This window comes from Lissotriton helveticus, chromosome 10, assembly GCF_964261635.1.
Source record: "Lissotriton helveticus chromosome 10, aLisHel1.1, whole genome shotgun sequence".
Taxonomy (NCBI): domain Eukaryota; kingdom Metazoa; phylum Chordata; class Amphibia; order Caudata; family Salamandridae; genus Lissotriton; species Lissotriton helveticus.
This window is the reverse complement of record NC_136071.1, coordinates 638,852,287-638,866,143: the sequence shown is the minus strand read 5'-3', so window position 1 is coordinate 638,866,143 and position 13,857 is coordinate 638,852,287. Positions and strand designations below refer to the sequence as shown.

At 44.1% G+C, this 13,857-nt stretch overlaps 1 long non-coding RNA gene across 1 annotated transcript in view; it reads left to right on the top strand.

Moving 5' to 3' along the window:
- The first annotated feature begins 1,921 nt into the window (after positions 1 to 1,921).
- Positions 1,922 to 13,857, top strand: part of LOC144785434 (uncharacterized) — a 58,216-nt gene continuing 46,280 nt past the window's right edge. The window contains exon 1 of the long non-coding RNA XR_013601882.1: positions 1,922 to 2,101. This is a non-coding gene — a long non-coding RNA (uncharacterized LOC144785434). The remainder of the gene's footprint in view (positions 2,102 to 13,857) is intronic.

Here is a 13,857-nt window from a genome sequence, read left to right as displayed (position 1 = left end):
GTGAAGTAAAAATTTCCCTAAAGTAGTGTGGAGGTGTGGAAGGTAAGTAACCACACGGTATGAAACAAAAATGACAAATGCAACATGGGCATTCGAAGTAGAGGTAAGCTATATAACGATGCGAAAAACAAAGATGCACATACAATAAACTAATAATGTAAAGTACTTTCAGTGGTGTACATTCAAAATGCGTGCATGAATTGCAAAGATGGGAATTTACGCAAGTAATGAAGGAACCCATTGTGAAGTTGCACAATTGAAAATGCAATCTACAAAGTAATAGTAAACATTTTAGTCATGGATGATAAGTAACACAGTAAGATAAAAAGGATATGGTCCATTTTGACATGGTGACACTTTGCTAAAAAGTAAATGTTTTAAAAAATAATAAAATAAAATAAATAAAGTGGTCACCGTAGTCTGAGGAAATGAAACACTGGAAAGACTGCATAATCGCTGAAAAATTGTTATTCTTGTGAAGATGCAGTGGTGAGAAGGAACCGCTAGATGGCAGTGTTGAAACTGATAAAGTACAGTATTTGGAGAAACGCAGGACGAAATGATATGAAAAGTTTTCAAATGAGACGGCTTGTCTGAAATGCGATGGCCAAGTATAAAATAAAGCGTGCCTATCGCTGTTGTAAAAGCTAACATGCAATAGACAAATTTATAATAAAGCGTGTCTATCGCTGTTGAAAAATGCTTAAATGCAATAGGCTAATAAATAACAATGCGTGCCTATCGCTGTTTTGAGGAAGTTGAGGTGACGTAGATGAATGATGACAGGTCATGAAACGATGAAAAATGCCAATCTAAAATGGCTGCATGTCGACGTGGGAGGTGTCGGGTGGCTCTCGGTGTTGGTGTGTTCCAAGGATTCTGGCGGTGGTAGAAGACTGACTGACTCACGTCATAGAAGAATATGACGGTGACACGGTGGTGCATGAAACAGGTGAGGTGGCGTGCGCTGAGTGCATGCGCTCTGTGTGAAGCTCGAGTGCATTTTGAATTTGGTAAAGCGGTTTAACTGCCATGTAGAGAAGGCATGTATAGGCATATTAAAATTAATAATGAAAATAAATAATTAAAATGCCACCGCTATGTACTGGACCACGGAGGGTGCAACAGTACAGAAAATAAAGCGCACTCCACTGGTAAACGTAGTAAATAAGATGGGCTCACCTGCTGTGGTGTTTATACTAGAGCTGCATCCTACCTTTAAGACCAGTATAAGGTTTGTGGATTGTAGGCTGTCAGCAAAGAGTAAATTGTTCTTAGGTTGCCGGAAATTTGAAAATGATGCTTTGAGCATTTTGAAGAGAAGGCAAGGCGGCTGACACGCGATGCAGCTGACATCTGTGGTGCAGGGCGATCTGTGTCACAGGAACACGGATGAAAGCAGGTGCTAGCATGAAGACAGTTCATAGTTGTCAGTGAATTGAGTGATTTGTAGATGGCACGATTGATTTTAGGGCGACCGTTGGTAGGTCACTGGTGGGGCTCATGGTGCCATAAAGATGAGTTGCTGAGGAATTGAAATCTTGAATGATGAGGTAGCTTGAAAGTTGACGCGCAGGGCGTTTCCGGATCGTCGCCAATGTAATGAACAACAATAAGTCCATTCTTTGTTATTTAAATGATGTATTTATTCCGGTTGTATTCAAGATGAAGAGAGCCCCACCAGGAGCGGTCTGTGTCCTGCTCAGCCCATTCAGCAACTGATGACATCCAACCCACATTCTAACATTCCACATTCTCTCACGTCATACATCCTGGCTGAGCAGTACACTACAGTTGCCCAGCAACAGAGGCCCAGCGGAGCCCCGCCCAGCGAGTAAACAGGAGGCGAGGCGCCGGAAGGTGAGGGGCGGGCTGGGAAGAGGCCGTGCCAGAACAGAGCTCTTCCCCGTGTGGAAGGCGGTGAATGCGAGGGTCCTGGGAGCAAGCAAAACGCCAGAATCGCCCCCCCCCTCTTCTTTCTCCCCCTTCTTCCGGAAGGACTGCGGTGTGAGAGCAGTCACCGGAGTTCTACAAACAGCGGAGGGGTTCGTTCTAGTAAACTACAAGATCTGGTTTATTCAACAGACTTGCCATTGACAAAGTAAGCTGGGACCTTCTTAGGTGGAGGGAGGAGACTCGGCTATCAAAACATTTGTTGGGAGGTATCCTCGGACAGAATAGTTCAAGGGGGACATGGAAACAGTGGGGAGCTTGCTGATTAAAGAAACCCAGCCCAGTTCCGACACGTTTTCCGCACCAATAGGAGTGCATAATTGAAAAAGTTAATAGTTAAGTACTGATTATTTACAGCCATCTTACACAGAGTTAAGCCAGTAACTGATGGGGAATGAGTACTGCTTCAAGGGGAAATGAATATTTCCAATGTAAAGCCAGTTGTCTCTAGAGAATGATCCTGACTTCTTGAGATGTTTGCAGAACACATTCAATGCTTCTATGATAATTTTCCTTGACTCACCTTTGACATTCTAGGCAAACGACTGTATGATTCTGCTTAGAAGTGTAAGTACTGCAGAGCTGCTTCTAGAACGTGTATTTCACTCGTTGTAATTTCAATATGTCCATAATGGTAATGTAACTCCTTCACCTTTTTGCTCAAGATTATTGCTGATAGGCAAAGTCTGCAAATGAAATTAGTTTCTAAGCTATACTTTGGGAATTTACAAAAACATGCGAATTAATAGTGATGTTTAAAGTGCAGATTTAACCAATTGTGTGGTAACTAAAAGAAATAGTTACAAGGAAAGATAAAGCTTTTCTAACTTTTTCTAAATATGGTGTGGTGTCAATTTTGAGTGGAGGTACGCTGGGGTGCTGAGAGAGTGTGACGCAAGTACAGCACAAAAGCCTTGGAGTTAAGTCTTGCCCTCTTGTGCCAAGCTACCCTAGTCGGACTGGTGACCCCTGGTCCAACACCGCCATTCCTCCCTGTGATTGAGGCAGCATCAGGACCTCCCAGGCTATTCTAGGTTGTCGGCCTGCCCAGACTAAGTCTATCATTAGTGAGCGTATATGTTTGAAAAAATGCTGCGGTAAGGGAAGTGGAATGTTTACAAAAAGGTATAGTAGTTTAGGTAAGAAAATAATTTTTGCTATTGCTACTAGACCTGCTTGCGAGATTGGGAGGTTTCGCCAGCCTTTCATCCTTTCTTCCACCCAATCTATTGTTTTCCCGTAATTGGTCTGCCAGATCTCTTGTACATCCCCACTGATCCATATCCGCAGATAGCTGACTGGGTCTTTTGCCCAAATAATTGGATCCTCCGTCTCAAATTCTGGGGTGCCTGATGTCAGCGGGAGTATAATTGACTTTTTCCAGTTAACGGAAAGCCCCGACAGTCCTCCATATCTTTCTAATTCGCATGTCATGGGAGCAAAATTTTCTTTCGGTTCAACCATATAGAGAGTAATGTCATCCGCATACATGGACACAGTGAGGCCGCGGGTGGTAAGTCCAATACCCCGATTGGCATGTTTTTGGCGTAACCGAGCTGCCAAGGGTTCTGTGGCAATGGTGAATAAAAGTGGTGACAGGGGGCAACACTGCCTTGTGCCTCGGTGATGGTTTTTGGGTCTAATACTTGTCCATTAACCCATATTCGAGCTGTTGACATGGTATAGTAGTTTAATTTGCTGTTCGAATAGCGGGCTTAGACCCAGTCTATGGAAAAGGGGAAACAGGAATCCCAATTCCAAAGAAATGAATGCTTTAGTTGCATCCAATAATGCAGCTATAGCCGAGACATACAGCACTAAGTAATGCAGCAGACCAAACAATGTTCTGAGGTTGTGTGAGGTAGATCTGCCCGGCACAAATCCAGATTGATCCAGTCTCACTATTATGGGTAACAGCGGTTGCAGTCTGGTGGCCAAAAGTTTAGCAAATATCTTTGCATCCAGGTTTATTAGGGAGAGTGGATGATATGAGTCACACTGGAGGGGGTCTTTGTCTGGTTTCAGTAGTGTTATTATTATGGCCTCCCTCATAGACTCAGGGAGAATCCCAGTCTGTTGAGCCTCTTGATATACTTTTAACAGGTACGGGGCCAATAAGTCAGAATACTCTTTGTAAAATTTTGCAGTGAGCCCATACGCTCCTGGTGCCTTGTCTGCAGAGAGACTACCTATCGCTGAACGCACATCTTCCACGGTGAACGGGATATCCATATACTCCCTGTACCCATCAGTAAACCATAATAATTGTATGGAGTTAAAGTATTCCTTAGGGATCATATCTGCTGGGGTCGACCGTGTGGTGTACAGTGGTGCAAAAAAGTTCTGCATCGTGTGAAGTATTTCTGATGGACTGTGTACAGCACGGGTACTCATAGTACGGCTCGCGGGCCAACAGCGACCCGGCAAGCCTTCCCTGGCGGCCCACGGACCGTCTAAACATCGTACCCGTGTTTTAATTTTTTTTTTTAAGTGTGTCAGCAAACACCCCTGCGGCAGCGCGACTCAAAGACTGCTGCTCTGTGGGGACCGGGCGATTCCTGCCATAGTCAGAGTGGAGCTGCAGGGGCCTAAGAGGTGAACAAAGCCTCATTAACATGTGAATGGTCTTTTAAAGACCTGTGAAGTGCTCAGGTGCGGCTGTGTGTGTGTGTGCCCGGAAGCTGTCTCAGACGGGGCACACACAGGCAGGGTGAGATGAAGAGCGTGATAGAGGGAGAGGGAGGAGGTAGAGGGGGAGAGAGACAGAGACAGAGGCAGAGCGAGGGATAGCGAGCGAGAGAGTAAGGGAGGCAGGCAGAGCGAGGGAGAGCGAGTGAGAGAGACAGAGGCAGAGCGAGGGAGGGAGACAGAGGGAGAGCAAGGGAGAGCGAGGGAGGGAGACCTGGTGAGGGAAGGAGACCTCAGAGTGAGGGAGGGGGAAGGAAAGAGAGGGAGACAAAGGGAAGAAGAGAGAGGGAAGTAAAGAAAGAGGGAGAGAGAAACAGAGTGAGGGAGAGGGAAACAGAGTGAGGGAGAGGGAAACAGAGTGAGGGAGAAGGTAACGGAGGGGGAAACAGAGAGAGAGGGTGACAGCGAGAGAGTGAGACAGTCAGAGTGAGTGAGACAGAGGGAGAGAGGGAGTGAGACAGTCAGAGTGAGTGAGACAGAGGGAGACAGACAGAGGGAGAGAGAGGTAGCGAGAGGGAAAGAGAGGGAGGGAGACAGAGAGACTGAAAAAGAACGAGAGAGAGAGATGTGTGTATGCCGGGTCTGGTGGCTCAGTGGACGAAGTCGTCCGCTGCAGGGAGCAGTGATCAACCTCATGGTACCAGTTTTTTTTGTTGCTCTAGCCCCGCTCCCTCCCCCACTGACCCCACCCCCACCGGTGCGGCCCTCGGACTCAAACCACACTGTAAATTTGGCCGAGAGAAAGTTTGTGAGTACCCATGGTGTACAGTGTCATCTTCCGGGGTTTTGAGTACTGTAATGACAGAGGAGCCCCTTGGTGGGCGTAGTAGGTTAACAAGTGTTTTCCCCGCTCTATCGCCCTCTCCATATCTCCAAGCTGATGCATATTTATTCAGAAAATATGTTTCCCGGATTGCCTCCTCCTGGTGTTCTGTGAGTAGCCTGTGTATGTTAGCAAGTAGTGTAGTCTTTGGTTGTGTAAAGTATCGCTTCTCTAGTGAACTCAATTCTGATTCTAATGTTATAAGCCTGGTAAGTATATCTTTTAGTATACCGGCTTTCCCGCTATGCATTGCCCTCTAATTACCCCCTTAAATGCGTCCCATAATGTGCCAGTGTTGATGTCAAAATATTCGTTAATTTTTACCCTAAGTTCTTCCCTGAACGCTGTGTCCAGGAGCGCATTTCGAGGCAAGCGCCACGTGAAGGTTGTTGATTTGGCTGGGGCACTTTTAGAGTAATCAGGACTGGGGCTTGGATCAAGTCAATCCTTGGAGAAACCTCAGCCGTCATGCCCTTCAGTAAGAGTGAAAGGAAAAGATTGCAAAAACAGTGAAATAAGACAAACAATAACACCTCCAACAGCTATCGCAAAATCCACCGCAGATCCATCAAGATGGCCCAGTGCTTGTGATGGAGCAAGGACTCGTATAAAAGAGACTAGCTTGAAAGCAATCCTCTCATATAATCTTGTAACAAAGTATTAATAATGTTTATAATACTCATTTTGTACTACATTCCGTATATTTTACAAATAGGGGAAGCTTGCCTATGTGTTTTACTAATAAGTAAGTTTTAAAATGGCTGCTAATGCGGGAACTTGAACTGCGCATGAGTCAGCTGCATGGCGTCTTAACGCTTGGAAGGAAAATTCTGCTTCTGCGCACTAGCATTTAACATGGCCGCTTGAGAACTCACATGCTAAGCATCTGCTTTTGCTGAAACTAAAACAAGATATATACTAAGTGCTAATGCATAAAAAGTATTTATAAGTAAATGGGATGAGAGTAGAGAGAGGTTGTATACAGTGATTTAATTTATTTTTGATTCTAATACTTTGTCTTTTGACCTCTCTATTAGTTCGTATCTGGGCCTTCCCAGGAGACGTTAAGGTCTGCCACCCACGTGGGTCTTGGGGCATGTGCAAAGAGACAACTCCGAAATGGTGAGCTAAGTCTTGGGACCCGGCCAAGGACATTCTCCTCACAGGTCCTGGGAACCAGCTGAACATCCTGAAGATTCAATGGACAACTGTGAAAATTATATACAATGTTGTCGATATATTTACTAATATGGGTGGGAAATAAAGCTTGGGAGAACAAATTAATGGGCAGGAACTTAAACAAAAGAAGGTAAGAAAATATTAAAATTTAGTATGGTGTGATGATCATCCCCACAGCCTCGTCCAATTAGAAATAGGAGTTTCATAAAATTGAAACATTTGGGGGTGGTACGTGCCATTAGAAATGTATAATTGAGGTAGTTAGTTACATTAGTTAAGCACAGTCATAGCCAGTACGCTGAGAGACCGAGATGCTGTCCGAATGCTGATCGAATACCTGAAGAATCAGACTTAGAATTTCAAGAAATTAGAAGAAGATCACGAAAGAATCGAGGACGTAATAGAAATTAGAAGAAGATCGCGGAAGAATCAAGGCGGTAATAGAAATTAGAAGAAGATTGCGGAAGAATCGAGGAGGAAGTTAGTAACAGAGAGGAGTGAGACACAGGCGTCGAATCCAGAAGAGTTCATCTACCCTGTCCTTAAGTACCTGTCACCTAAACTTTTCTAAGGGGCCCGTTAACTCTTTTCCAGAGGCGTCTGATTTTCGCACCATCCTAGGTGAATATAAATCTGTGTATTGTGTCAATGTACTCTCTCTCTCTCTATCCTCTCTTTCCTGAGGTACTCGTTATTGTGAAATCATAGTCTAATTTGCTAAATCGATCTTACTTCCTCTGAATGATGGAGTTAACACTGTAATTTGTTTGCTCTTATGATTAATTTAAATACAGATTTAAAATCTTCTCGAGTCTGTGGTTATTCAACTAAAAAATCAGGTAATTGGGACTAATGTCATAATCATCAAATCCTAATTAACTAAAATAGATCCATTAGTTATGAAAGGGCTCAAGTAAAGATAGGAGAAGATAGATAAATAAAAGAACTTACAATTTAGCCCTATAAACTCGATCCCCTGCGGTGTTCACTGACCTATATGAGTGAGTATGTGTATGGGCCAAGATGAGCATATAGTGATAGATGTCCACAGGTTGGTATCCCGCTGGATCACTTGCCAGCACTAGGGCACCGCAAGGCTGTCCTGGGGGTGGGCGGAGACCATCATTAAGGCAACAAGGTGCAGACTCAGAGGCGGCAACAACAAGTATCTCTAGTGCGGACCTGTGAAAATGGACAGTTGACCAACAAAAGACATTCGTGCTGAACATTCTAGGCCACCCCATCTTGGTTAACAGCAACCCTGACTGAGCCTGGAAGGTTAGCCTTTGAGTAACACTTATAAAGACCCTGGGATCTATGAATCCCCAGCTGGAACCAGTACAAAGAATTGAGCCCTTCCCGCATGGCTCTCAGGAGGGGCCCACCCAGGTCTCATGGTCCAAAGCAGAAAGCTGAAGTACTGCAACCTTAAAGCTCGGAATTATTGTTCATTCCTGGTAGACCTGGCATCTTTTGGCATGTTTCCCCTGTCTTTTTGCTTTCTGACCTACTGGTTTTGACTCTGTTCTTGCTGGTTTAGTGTCTCTGTGCACTTTCTCACAGCTAATCAGTGTTAAAGTGCAAGCATTCCTACGGTAAAGTGTGTTATGGATTGGTCTTTCCATGATAGGCTGTTTGATTTACTGCTAAGTCCCTAGTACAGTGCACTGTGTGTGCTCCGGGCCTGTAAATCAAATGCTACTAGTGGGCCTGCAGCACTGGCTGTACCACCCACAGAAGTAGCCGTGTATCTGGCCCATAGGATAAAATGGGTGGCCCTCAATCACAGAAATGTAGCGCTCTAGTATTTGGATAGAACGTGGTATCCGGATCACGTGACTAGACTCAATAACGTATTTCGATCACGCAAGAAGTCACAGAGATGGTTTAAACTAACGCACTCCGCTTGGCGCTTACGTCGACTGTCACAACATACTTACCGGCTGCCTTTGGGCTAGACGTATGGAGTGGTAGATCGACTCCCTGAAGATTTCCGTGGACTAATAGCAAACTCGGATGCTAAGAATATAGGTAAGCCAACCTAGATTACTTTTCCCGGTGGCTTTCTTTTAATGCAACATTACCTATTTAAATACGGGTTTCAGTATGGAAAGGCAGAGTTTACTGTCTCATAGCACTATAGAGTTTCTACCGGCTTTAGACGGATTAATTGCCCACATAGTGACCGGAAGAAATATTTTCTATCTCGATCCTACCTCTCCATTACAGTTTACATTCCTTGCTGTTTGGTTTTGTCTCTTTGATTGATATGCCCGGCATTAAGCAATCCTTATCAGGGTCACACTATTTATCCATATCCCTAAATGTAGGTGCCTTTTCAGTGATGAAACTTTGTGGGACGCTCAAGATATGTTGAGATTCTATCCATGTTGACGGGAACGCTATGCATTAGAATAGGACTAAGTGTCCATTATATTGAGGTAGTCATGCTTATTATTCTCCTTATAGTTAGATGAGAGGACCGCCAACATTTTTAACATATTTTAAGTTCATCCCTTTCGTTATTAACTACAGGGCATTGTAAGACGGTTTCTTTGAACAGAATCGGGACCAGTAGATAGGTCTTTCCCATTTGCCAGGTATCTACAATAAAGGATACATGAGTACTAGGTCTTCCTCTCTACCTATACCCCCTCTATTTCTCTGACTCAGTATTGCTTCTTCTGAATCAGAAAGGCACTGGGACTGCTTTTGAGGTCCTGCCACTGTGACTGCATGCTACTATAACTCTGTCAAGAGACAACACCATTCTCTCTCTCTACCAACCTACTGGGACTTCACACGGGGTCTGGCTATGCAGACAGCATGCCAGTAGCAGTCTAATTTAATTCATCATTCACTTTCTATTTATTTGAGCACCTCATAAGGACTTTTTGGCTTTGGTCTATGTGTGGATAAATCTGATGCACAACCCTATAAACATATCCACTAGACTATTCTGGTTTGACAAATTTGGTACGCTCTCGCATGTTGGATTAATCATATTGACATGAATGAATGAATGAATGAATAAAATTTTATTTGTGGTTACTCAAAACCATTAAAATAAGACAACTACAAAAAAAAAAAAATGCAGTGTTCTAAAATAAAAGGAGGGTTAAAATGGATAAGAAGTGGACTTATTTAAAACCTAAAGTTCATTGGACCATTTGTACTTGTCCGTCAGTCTTGCCTGGTCACACTCAGAAGGGCTGGTGAGGCTTCATGGTATGCGAGTTGGTCAATGGCCTAGCTGTAGGTGACCATATTGACATCGTTATTGAATTTTGATTGAGATTTCCACATTATTTATATATATTTTTATACCTATTCATAGGACCTTTGAGAAAATACCTTTTGTATTTGTCTTTCTTTCCCCCTACTCTCAATCGTTTAATAAGAGAAGAACCTGTGCCCTGAGGAAGGTTTGGCCTCAACTTGAACTTCACCGAAACACGCATCAGCGCATGACGTAACAGGAATACTAGAGTGTTATTTGTACTGAAACATACGGACATCATTGGATCTATGGTTTAAAATAATTACGCCAAGAACAGAACCATAATATACAGGAATGTTATGACTCTCATGATGCACTGAAGTGTTCTCCCAAGTTTATATGAGAACTATCTTTTGAATAGCCATATCTTGGTTCCCAAACTCAAGTATTTTACTGTGATTCCTGATTTACGCTGACAAATGTTTTTTTTGCACTATGAGTATGTTAGTGGAATGAGTATGGCTGTTGTATGAGAGAAAGTGGTTGAGGAGCGATTGAACTTGAATGAATGGAAGAGGGGAGAGAGAAGAAAGAGTAATTTATTATTATATATTTTTGTATCATGTCAATATTGGTCATTATCTATTTATACAGGATTATTGCTACTATATGTAAATAAAAATGTAATAAATTAGATAAAGACCAGTTGGTAATGTTTGTGTCAAATTGAAATCTCGATCCATCTTTATTACTTTATTTACAGCAAGATATTGCCGCTCTAATCTATCATTGGCAGGTGGTATTTTCCCTTTTCCTTAAGGGTTGTTTAGGCTTAGGGAGATATTTTGTATCTTACAAGTATAACTTTCCATTGAGACAAGATGGGAGAATGGAGTTTAGTATGCCTGAACTCAGAATTAAAAAAATGTATCTTTTAATAAAGATGTTTTTTAAATTGTGTGTTTGACAATGCCACTTTTAGAAAGTAGGCATTTTCTTGCCTAACCAACCTGTGTGCCTCTGCTGGGTTGTGGATTGACTGTCTGGCTTTGGAGTGACAGGGACCGGGGATGTGCATTCATTGTAGACAGCCACTGGGGGATGGTCCTGCCTTTCCTGAACGAGTCAGGGTTGGGCTGAATACACCTGGGCTTCATTTAGAGTAGTGTGTGGAGATTTCCTTGCACCTGAATAGGCCAAAGTCTGGATTAAACACATCACGGCGTTCAACGTTCAAGCAACCATCGTTGACGCGGCTAAATCATTGGGAATAACCCTGGAGCGCAACCTCAATATGCAAAAACACATCAGCAATGCTACTAAGGGAGCAAATTTCCAGATAAATACTTTGAGGAAACTTAAACCCTTCCTGCCACACAATGACTTTAAGCTGCCAGTTCAAGCACTAGTTATCCCTAGAGTTGATTACGGAAGCATCTCTCTTTGCGGCCTACCCAAAACTACAACAGTACAGCTAAGAGCCTCCATCAATGCTGCAGCAAGACTCATCACTGGTTCTAAAAGAAATTCCCACATCTCCCCAGACCTAAATTCCTTGAACTGGCTACCTCTGCAAGCCAGAATCCATTGGAAAATAGCATGTTTGACACACAAAGCCCTACTTCACAAAACGCCTAGCTATCTAGCACAGAAACTGACTATCTCTGGTGGGATCAGACCTTCAAGAAGTGCGGAGGCCCTACTGCCGAAGCCACAGATTCCAAGAAGAAAAAAACCTATAACAGATCTTTCTCAGAGATGGCATGCAGAATTTGGAATGCTTTACCCCCAGAAACCATACTGAACCCCTCAACTGCGTCCTTTAAAAAGGAGGTAAAATCTATTCTCATGGCCAAATTCACCTGAGCCAGGGGCAAAGACATTTCACACCCTTATTTTCCCTCATTACTCCTCCCCAGGACAAGGACCAACTAAGCAATCCAGACTTTTCACACTCCTTTGAACCAATGCGAGAGGTTAACACCCAGTTGTACCATACCACTGTGCCTTTGCAAATGGGCTGTATACGTGTTTTATCCAGCTTGTTCACTGATGTCAAGATACCTGTATGTATGGATATGATGTTAATTTATCTCACCACGGTGCCTTACAAACTGTACATATACATATAGCTTTTAATGTCATTAGAACTGCATTCACTGTAAAGCGCTCTGATACCCGCCAGGGTCTTGTTCGCGCTCTATAAAACTTTCAAATAAATAAGAAGAGCTGGAAAAGCTGTGAGGAGGAACTTCCACTTTGCAATGTGATTTGCTGTGTTGGCCTGCAGTTGCTGCTTTTGTCTCGGGCAGAGAAGGACTGGACTGAACTTTCTGCACTTTTTTGTTTGAGTTTCTCCAAGGGCTTGAGGTAGAGCTTGCTCCCTGTTCAAGAAGACTCACGAACAGCAAAGACTACAAGTTCATCTGCTACCAGCACTGGTGTGAGAGGCAGACTTAGTATATAGTACACACTTATTTAAGAGATGCCCCCTGCACTAAGCCAGACAGCCCTTATGGTGATTTTAATGGTCTTAGACAACCTTAGAAAGCTCTCTAAGTGGTAGCTGTAGAGATCAGCCTTCAGGCTTAGCCCAGAAGGAGTGTAAAGCAGCTTGTTTTATCAGTACTTAATCCTATGATATAGGTTAAGTGAAAGAGAACACAGTGTAGTTATAAAAATATGTATTTATTATAAACACTCACTTACACATTGCAATATTTCTTACCTGGAGATACAATCACAATACACACAATACTTTGGAAATAGAACACGTAAGTAGCACAAATACACTGTGGTCTCCAGAGGGAGACCAAACCATATGCTAAAATAGTGGAATGCGAACCACGACTCAAGTCGAGACTGGACCCAGAAGACGTAAAAGTGCTCGGGACCCAAGGAACCACCCGAGGAAAGTACCCAGGAACCCCATGGAGGCCGTGTGCAGAGCATGAATTTGACTGTGTGATCAACACAAGTCAATGGGTAAGTCAGTGTTGCAGTTTTAAAGAACAAGGACCCTGAATAAACCCTGTGGAAGATGGAAGGTTGGAGAGTCACTCCACCAGTGGATGCCCCACGAACCAGGATACTACACCAGGGAAGCCGGGTGCATAGGTGCGAAGTGACGTTGGAAACCCCAGAAGACCACAATATAGGACTTCAGAAAAGATGCCGCTGGAGAAGAAGACGAAGGAGTCCGGTGGAGCCCAAAGGTGGGTTCAAGACAAGAGGAACCTGTAAGCATAGGGGACACAGTCTATGGAGTGACCAGGAGGCATGGAAGACGAATGCCTAATGATGTGGTAGATGCAGGAGATGCAGGAGAGGTGATGGTGCCCCTGAAGTTGCAGCTGTGAGGAACAGGCAACGCTGTGGAAGACCGTGAGCGATTCACAACCTGCCCCTCGTCGGGTGTCAAGAACCAGGTGATCAGTGTGCATCAGGGGCACAAACAAGCCTTGGCAAAGGCAACCAACGTCGTCGTCAAAAAAGGTGAAATGTCAGGACCAGCGAGGTCCAAGTGACTCACTGCGATCAGGTAATTCAGAGCAGGCTAGCAAGTAGGGGAACCCACTGGAGCCAAAGAAGAGCTTCAAGAGGACCCACAGGCTGGAGGCACAGGAGTCGCACGAGGACCTCGAGCAGCTCACCAATGAAAAAGGCCCACGGTGCAGAGGATGTGGTGCGGGCAAAGATCTTAGTTGCAGGAGATACTTGAGGTTTGAGCTTCTTGGAGTCCAAAGATCTCTGAAGGAGAGAGTCAACAACCCTTGGCAACGGCAAGTTGACGCCGTACACAGGGGTTCTTTTCCAGTGGTTCCAACAAGGGATACTGGCCTCAAACTTTGTGAGAAGGCAGTGCAGGCCCTGAGGGAGTTGCAAAACCACCACCTATGTTGCTGAGCCTTTTACAGTCTGTGGGAGCCCAGGATCAGCAGACCGGTCAGCTGCATTGCGGTGCCTGCAGATGCAGGGGAGTGCCTCCTTCAAT